The 9,542-nt window shown below is 38.3% G+C and overlaps 1 pseudogene; it reads left to right on the top strand.

Moving 5' to 3' along the window:
* Positions 1-3,048: 3,048 nt before the first annotated feature.
* On the top strand, positions 3,049-5,361 carry LOC105785064 (uncharacterized; annotated as a pseudogene).
* The last annotated feature ends 4,181 nt before the right edge of the window (positions 5,362-9,542 follow it).

Genomic DNA, 9,542 nt, shown 5'->3' with positions numbered 1-9,542 from the left:
GTTTTCTCAAGTTTCAATCGAATCACAATTAAATATTAAATTGAACTTGTATTTTTGAAAATTAAGACAACGCGCGTTTAACGAGATACCAATTTTGGGCGTCGTGAGGGTGCTAATACCTTCCTCGCGCGTAATCGACTCCCGAACCCTAATTTTCTCTGGATTTTCACGCAGACCTAAAATTACCTCTTTTTTAGGAACATTTAAAAATAATTTTTTTCTAAAAAGAGAATTTATTAGGTGTTCGATCACACTTAAAAAAAGATCGGTGGCGACTCCTTTTGCAAATAAAATCGAGACGCTGTTTTTAAATTTTCGATAATTATTTCGACTAGCGCCCGTACTCAAAATTTTTAGGTCGCTACAGCTGGCGACTCCGCTGGGGAACTTTTTGAGAGTCGAGTCTGGTGTTAAACGCGTGTTGTCAAAATTTTTAAAATTTATTGTTTAATTTAATTTTTAATCGTGATCCTTGAATTTTGTTTTGGAAAATCATGCATCCGCATCCGGTTTTGAAATTAATATTTTTCTAACCTGTTTTTATTTTCGTGTTTTTTTTCAGCTTTAAGTTTTATGGTTTTAGTTTGTTTTTTTTAGTAAAAATAAAAAGGTTTGTGAGTTTCTCCCCACACACCGTGCACTTGCATTCTTGCATAACATGAGCTCTCTACCCGGGCTCCGTCCGTTTAAGTGGAAGTAAACGCTATGCCTTCGTGAGTTAACTCGTCCATCCGCACAAGCTAGTGAAATACTTTCGGGTTACATATGACTTATGCTTTCGTGAGTTAACTCGTCCCTCCGCATAGGCATAAGTAAATGTAATCCCTCGAATTGAGCTCGTGAGCCTGTGATGGGTGATGACCGAGGCTCCATACTAACCTTAGTAGGTGACAGTATTGATAATTCGAGTACCTTTCTAGAACCAAATATAGTGAACCGTACGAGCCACCCAGTTAGAGCCATGCCGAACCTCTATCCGTTTGATAGTTACCAAAATAAGTACACGGGAGAAACGCCTCTTACATTTTATTTCTTTTACATTTACACTTATTTGCAAATGAATTGGGTCTATTTAATAAATTGGGTCGGGTAGATTGTTTGATGGTATGTGGGGTAGGTTTTTGTAAAGCATGTTAGGGCAAAAAAAATGTGGGTCTGTTCCACCAAATTGCATGATTGAATAGCTTAATTTGTTAAATTTTCCATAGTATTTATTTTTTATTTTCCTTCTGTTTATATCTGTTATGATCTCTAACCAATATTATTTGTTCTTCATTTTATTTTTCATCATGCATCGTAGACATCTCATTAGGAAGGTGTTGATTAGAGATTGGTTGCCAAAAACGGGTTTCTGATGGAGGAGTCAAATTACACAGTAATCAAGAAAATGTCGTAGTCGAGACCTGGTCTTTGAGGCCGAGAAAGTAAAAGGGACAATTTAAAGGAAAGATATATCTCTGATCTTTCCGAGAAGGCGACTTCGAATGCTCGTCAGAATAACCCTGAAGATTTGACTAGGATCTGGAAACAGTGAAACTCAAGAACTAGGGTCATCTTCGTTGGCAAAATATTTTGTAATTGACTCTTTTGATAAATGAAACCCCAAAATATGGGGCTATCTTGAAATCAACACCATTTTTTACATATTTACGCATGACTAGCATCCATTGGTCATTCATTCATTCATTCATTGCATGTACATATCACCCTAATCATTCACTAAGGCCAAAACCGTATGATCCACAGTTGTGACACTACAAGTCTAGAATCACGTCATTCTTATAGAACGCATTTAAGAGCTAGAACTATGGATGCTGAGCTCAACGAGAGTGATACAATTGAGGGTGTTTCAATGATACACCCCTGTCTTCCAGGATATGTTTTGAACAATTGGACTGCTGAGGACCTCCTTGTGGTTTTTAAGTCCCCTTCAGAGTAATGCTCAATGTTAACCCTTCATTTTGTGTGTCCTTAAACAGTAGGGTTCCTTTTGTAAGAGCTTATGTTTGCTCTTTATCATTTCAATGAACATTAATGAAGATGCATTTTGTTTTATATTGTCATATTCTTTTCATTAACTTTCCGACTACTCCTTCTGTTCATATCCTTTTCTGGCATATATCTCATATCATCTCATATCATTGTGTGTTGATTACAATACCTCAATACTCTACTATAGCCTTTTTCCATTCACCTTTCAGGTGCTCAGATATCAATGGCATGAATAATCCCGTTATGAATCCTGAAATCAATTTTGAGAAGGTTGTTTGTTTAGGAGAATTCGAAGCTGACGAAAATGTTGAAGATTGTGTCTCGTCTCCTCACTTACTGAGAATGGTGGAACAAGAAGAGAAACAAATCCTACCCCATCAAGAATCTGTTGAGGTAGTTAACTTGGGGAATAAAGAAGAGAAACAAGAAGTGAAGATTGGGACTTCCATTTCAGAAAACACAAGGCAATATTTGATCGCCTTGCTCCATGAGTACAAGGATGTGTTTGCATGGTCTTATCAGGATATGCCAGGATTGAACACGGATATTGTGGTCCACAAGCTCCCACTGAAACCAGAATGCAGGCCCGTTCAGCAGAAATTAAGAAGGATGAGACCCGAAATGCTGTTAAAGATAAAAAAGAAAGTCAAGAAATAATTTGATGCTGGCTTCTTACAAGTCTCAAAGTATCCAGAATGGGTAGCTAATATAGCCCCAGTGCCGAAGAAGGATGGCAAAGTGCGAATGTGCGTGGATTATCGTAATCTAAATCGAGCAGGCCCTAAGGATAACTTTCCTTTACCGCACATCGACACTTTGGTGGATAATATGGCAAAGCATTCTCTGTTTTCTTTCATGGATGATTTCTCAGGATATAATCAAATAAAGATGGCTCCCGAAGACATGGAGAAAACTACATTCATAATAACGTGGGGAAGCTTCTGCTACAAGGTAATGCCGTTCGGATTAAAGAATGCTGGGGTAACATATCAGAGAGCCATGGTGATATTATTCCATGATATGATGCACAAAGAAATAGAAATTTATGTCGATGATATGATTGCCAAATCTCGGGAAGAAAGAGAGCATGTTGGGAGTCTTAGGAAGCTGTTTGAAAGATTAAGAAAGTTCCAGTTGAAGCTTAACCCGGCCAAATGTACATTTGGGGCTACCTCAGGAAAACTGCTAGGTTTCATTGTTAGTGAAAGAGGTATCGAGGTTGATCCAGATAAGATAAAAGCTATACAAGAATTGCCTCCCCCGCGTACACAAAAGGAAGTCAGAGGTTTTTTAGGAAGGTTGAATTACATTGCTCGATTCATTGCTTAACTTACCAATCAGTGTGACCCAATTTTTCAACTCCTTCAAAAACGTAATCCGGGAGAATGGAACGAGGAGTGCCAAGTGGCCTTCGACAAGATAAAATAGTATCTATCTAATCCTCCTGTGCTAGTACTACCGACCCCTGGAAAACCCTTAATATTGTATCTGACCGTGTTTGAGAACTCAATGGGTTGCGTACTGGGGCAACATGATGAGTCAGGGAGAAGAGAAAAGGCAATTTACTACCTCAGCAAGAAGTTCACAGAATATGAGGCAAAATACCCTTCAATTGAGAAGTTTTGTTGTGCATTGATTTGGACGGTTCGAAGGCTCAGACAATATATGTTGTATCACACGACATGGTTAATTTCAAAACTGGACCCAATAAAGTACATGATGGAGTCACCTGCACTCTCAGGGAGGATGGCCCGATGGCAGATCCTATTGACTGAGTATAACGTTGTATATGTGAGCCAAAAGTCGATAAAGGGAAGCGCAATAGCTGACTTCTTGGCAAGTCGTACAACAGAGGAATACGAGCCTTTAAGATTTGAGTTCCCAGATGAAGATTTGATGTGCATTTCAGAAAAAGAGGGCGAGTCACCAAAAAGAAAGTCATGGAAGATGAGCTTTGATGGTGCATCAAATGCATTCGGGCATGGGATCGGAGCAGTCTTAGTGTCACCTGAATGGGATCATTACCCACTTACTACCAGATTGAATTTCTTCTGTACAAATAATATAGCAGAATATGAAGCTTGCATCATGGGACTTCGTGCAGCTATCAAGAGGAAAATCAAAATCTTAGAGGTACACGGGGACTCAGCACTAGTCATTTACCAAGTTCGTGGAGATTGGGAAGTAAGAGATTCAAAATTAGTCAAATATCGCGATCTCGTTGCAGAGCTAATCAAGGAATTCTATGAAGTGACTTTTAACTACTTTCCACGGGAAGAGAATCAATTGGCTGATGCCCTAGCCACCTTGGCTTCGATGTTCAAAGCAAACAGAGAAAATGAAATAATGCCTATCCAAATGAGCATATATGAGACCCCCGCACACTGTTTTAGCATTGAGGAAGAGTCAGATGGACGACCATGGTTCCATGATATCCTAGAGTACATCAAGAATCAAGCGTACCCTGAGCAAGCAAATGAGAATGACAAAAGAACAATCAGAAGAATGGCGATTGGGTTTGTTCTTGACGGGGATACTCTATACAAAAGAGGAAAAGATCAAGTGCTCCTGAGGTGCGTGGACGCTGTTGAAGTTAGAAAGATACTTGAGGAGGTTCATGAAGGGATTTGTGGAACGCATGCCAGTGGTTTCACCATGGCCAGGCAGATTATGAGACTTGGTTATTATTGGCTGACGATGGAAAGGGATTGCATTGGTTACGCACGAAAGTGCCACAAATGTCAAATTTATGGCGATAAAATTCATGCAGCTCCGTCTCCCCTTCATGTCATGACTTCTCCGTGGCCTTTTTCTATGTGGGGCATGGATGTTATAGGGCCAATTTCCCCGAAAGCTTCCAATAGGCATCGATTCATCTTTGTGGTTATAGACTACTTCACAAAATGGGTAGAAGCTACTTCGTTTGCTAATGTGACAAAGGCTGCAGTCTGTAAGTTCTTTAAAAATGAGATTATATGTCGATATGGTCTGCCTGAAAGAATCATCTCAGATAATGCTTTAAATTTGAACAACAAGATGATGAAAGAAGTATGTGAGCAATTCCAGATAAACCATCATAATTCTTCACCCTACTGCCCGAAGATGAACGGAGCAGTAGAAGCCTCTAATAAGAACATTAAGAGGATTATTGGGAAGATAACTGAGACGTATAAAGACTGGCATGAGAAGCTACCATTCGCGTTGTACGCATATCGCACCTCGGTACGGACGTCTACGGGGGCAACTCCTTTTTCTCTGGTCTACGGGATAGAAGCCGTTCTGCCTATCGAAGTAGAGATCCCATCCCTGCGCGTCTTAATGGAGACCAGATTAGAAGAATCAGAGTGGGTTCGAGCTCGATATGATTAGCTAAACCTTATTGAAGGAAAACGCTTGAAGGCAATTTGTCATGGACAGATGTATCAGAAAAGAATGATCACGACTCATGATAAAAAGGTGCAGCCAAGAGAATTTCGTGAAGGGGAGCTTGTTTTAAGATAGATCCTCCCGATACAAAAGGACTTTCGAGGAAAATGGTCACCAAATTGTGAAGGGCCATATGTTGTAAAAAAGACATTCTCAGGAGGGGCTCTGATTCTCACTGAGATGGACGGGAAAGAATTACCTAATCCAGTGAACTCAGATGCTGTGAAGAAATATTATGCTTAAAAAAATAAAAAAATAGAAAAAAACAAAAAAACAGAAAAAAATAGACAAAACAAAAAAATAAAAAACAAAAACAAAAAAACAAAGAAAAGAAAAAAAATCAAGATGAAAACCCAAAAAGGGCGTCTTGATAAACAAAAAATTAGGATGAAAACCCAAAAGGGCGTCCTAACAAGGTGGGCTCGGACTTAAGGAGCAAGGCGACTCGAACAGGGAGTCGAATGACAAAGTCACAATATTTGAAGCATTCTCAAAAGCTCAAAATCTTCTACACAAGAAGCCGTGCTCGAAAAGATCCAGGATGAAGAAACGTGGAAAGTTCATGCATTGGATATCTAGAGCATTTCTGGCCATTGAATTCGCTTTCTTTTCTTTATGACGATTCATTTGTTAAACTTTCCTTGTCAATTTTTTGTTTGTTGCTTTTGAAAAAAAAATGAATGTGAAGTCTTTCTTTCATGCCTACTTTGTCTTTTTATGCATCTCATTTTGGATTCATTTAAATGATAAATAGTAAGATGACATACTCTAAACAAAAGGAATGTTGAGCATTACCTGGATGAGAATTTGATAAATATAAGGGCCCCAAAACAGGAACAATGTTCAGTAGGGGGCAAGAGAGTGATATACGAAGAAATGTGGATTAATTGCAAACCTTGAAGATGAGTACAAAACTTGAGAGAAAGTCGTGAATGGAGGCAATGAATGAAGGCCCTCACGAAAGTCAAAAGGGGTCACGTGACAAACAGCCCACGGTGCATTGCATGATCATGTAGACACAAAAGCATTTAGGACAAACATGTGCATATCATAATGACATCATACATGACATATACAGGTATACCAGTAGAGGAAGGAATACTAGGAGAAAGCTGCACAGAATCAATGAAGAAGAAGGCTTTTAGTTTCACCTGATGTTTTTTTGAAACCTTCTTTCTTTCAAGAAATATTTTTAAAATTCTGTTTTTTTTTCAAAAAATCAACTCATAATACAGAGGTGAGTTGAGCCTCGGGTCACGCTGAGGTATTTTTTTAATTTAATTTCTGTTTTTTCAAAAGAAATCAACTCATAATACAGAGGTGAGTTGAGCCTCGGGTCACATCCTGAGGTATTTTAAATTTCTGCTTTTGAAAAAAAATCAACTCATATTGCGAGAGGTGAGTTGAGCCTCGGGTCACATCCTGAGGTATCTTCAATTTTTGTTTTTCAAAAAATCAACTCATAATACAGAGGTGAGTTGAGCCTTGGGTCATGCCGAGGTATTTCTTTTAAATTTTCGTTTTTCAAAAATCAACTCATAATACAGAGGTGAGTTGAGCCTCGGGTCATGCCGAGGTATTTCTTTTAAATTTCCGTTTTTCAAAAATCAACTCATAATACAGAGGTGAGTTGAGCCTTGGGTCATGCCGAGGTATTTCTTTTAAATTTCCGTTTTTCAAAAATCAACTCATAATACAGAGGTGAGTTGAGCCTCGGGTCACGCTGAGGTATTTTTTTTAAAAATATCTGCTTTTTTCAAAAAATCAACTCATAATACAGAGGTGAGTTGAGCCTCGGGTCATGCCGAGGTATTTCTTTTAAATTTCCGTTTTCAAAATCAACTCATAATCTGAGGTGAGTTGAGCCTCGGGTCTGTTGAGGTATTTTTTTTTAAATTTCGCTTTTTCAAAAATCAACTCATAATCTGAGGTGAGTTGAGCCTCGGGTCATGCCGAGGTATTTCTTTTAAATTTCCGTTTTCAAAAATCAACTCATAATCTGAGGTGAGTTGAGCCTCGGTCCTGTTGAGGTATTTTTTAAATTTCGCTTTTTCAAAAATCAACTCATAATACTGAGGTGAGTTGAGCACTGGGTCATGCCGAGGTATTTCTTTTAAATTTTGTTTTCAAAATCAACTCATATCTGAGTGAGTTGAGCCTCGGGTCATGCCGAGGTATTTCTTTTAAATTTCCGTTTTCAAAATCAACTCATAATCTGAGGTGAGTTGAGCCTCGGGTCATGCCGAGGTATTTCTTTTAAATTTCCGTTTTTCAAAAATCAACTCATAATACAGAGGTGAGTTGAGCCTCGGGTCATGCCGAGGTATTTCTTTTAAATTTTCGTTTTTCAAAAATCAACTCATAATACAGAGGTGAGTTGAGCCTCGGACCATGCCGAGGTATTTCTTTTAAATTTATGTGTTTCAAAAAATTAACTCATATTGCGAGAGGTGAGTTGAGCTTCGGGTCACGCTAAGGTATTTTTCAATTCATGTTTTTCAAAAATCAACTCATATCGCTAGAAGTGAGTTGAGTCTCGGGTCGCACGCCGAGCTATCCTCGATTTTTGCTTTTCAAATAAAGAGGAAAATTTTAGATGGTCGAACAAAATTCAGTGCTTTTTAGTCTTTGCTCTATCCCTGTTACACAGCGATGAGCAAAGAGGGGCAGCTGTAATCACTGAATTTTGTCCGGGATTAATTTCGTGTTTGAAAAAAAAAAGATTTTTTTTTATTTTTTTGCATTTTAACCCCTGTACTCTTCAAAATTTACATTTTGACCCAAAAACTTTCTAAAATTACATTTTGACCCTTAGACTTTCTCACAATTGCACTTTGACCCCTAAACTTTCTTAAAATTATGTTTTGGCCCCAAAGTTTTGTTGCCATTACATTTTGGTCCTCTGGCGACCACTCCAGTAAGTCAAGACTGCAATGTGTGGCTAGGCCTAGCCCTCCTAGCCCACCGCAACTCCGCAAAAAAGAAGAGAACATCAAAATAAAATGGGTTTTAAAACCCCAAAGCAAAGAAGAAAAGGGGAAGAAAAACAAGAAAAAAAAGAGCAAAATTTTTGAGAGAAAATAAAAAACTAACAAAGACACCGTGGCCAGCCCATAGCACCAGGCCACAGTGCCCACCATGCAAAGACCCCCATCACGACACCTAGCAAAGCAAACAACAACCAAGAAACAAAAATAAAAAGAGCAAGAAACAAAACAAAAAAAATTCAAAGCCAAAAGAAAAAGGAAAAGAAATTCCATAAAAAAAAGACATCACGGCCGTCGTCCAACCACCGCCACCGTTGTCGCCCCTTGCCCTCACCACGAAAAGTTGCAAGCAACCAAAAGAAAAGCAAAGCAAACAAAAGAGTAGCAAAAAAAAAACGACAAAAGAGCAACTTCAAAATTCTACGCTCCTTTGCATGCCAGTGCCCACCGGCTTGCCTTATATTCCCACCACCATCGCACCGCCGTGCAAGGCGTCGGCAGTGAGAAAATAGAGGGCAAGGCTCAAAGGAAAGAAAAAGCAAAGGGAAGAAGAAGAAGAAGAAAGGAGAAAGAAAAAGAGAGAAAAAAGAAAGAAAAAAAGAAAATAAAAAGTAGTAAAAAAAATAAAAACAGCAGCCCATTTTTGGTAAGCCACCAGCAGTCCACCACCAATGGACTTGACCCAGTGCAGGCCCAATACCCCAGCAGCTCCAGCGGGCCGATTGCAGCAGTGAAGCGGGCCAACTGAGGCCCAAACCGAAAAAAAGGAAAAGGGCCTTTTTGGGTAAATTTTTTTCTTTTTTATTTTATTTAATGTATTTAAATGGTGTTTTATTTAATTTAAATTAGTATGTTTAAAAATAGTTTTCATAAATATTATTATGTCATTTTAATTGCATATTTTTTTTAAAAAAATAATAATAATATTTTAATGCATAAGATAACGAACCGATTTAGCATCGAGTCATAAAATTCATCGCTATGTTGGGTGAATATCGATAACTCGTGTTAAATTCGGGACACCCTTTTAAAAATAAAAATATTCAAAAATCCTCGTATTTTAATAAAAATTCTCGTGTTTTATTAGAATCCCGATTAAATATTAAATTGAATTGTGTTAACACTAATTCGATGGTT

This window comes from Gossypium raimondii, chromosome 5, assembly GCF_025698545.1.
Source record: "Gossypium raimondii isolate GPD5lz chromosome 5, ASM2569854v1, whole genome shotgun sequence".
Classification (NCBI taxonomy): domain Eukaryota; kingdom Viridiplantae; phylum Streptophyta; class Magnoliopsida; order Malvales; family Malvaceae; genus Gossypium; species Gossypium raimondii.
The sequence above is the reverse complement of the archived record's forward strand: the minus strand, read 5'-3'. Positions and strand labels throughout refer to the sequence as shown.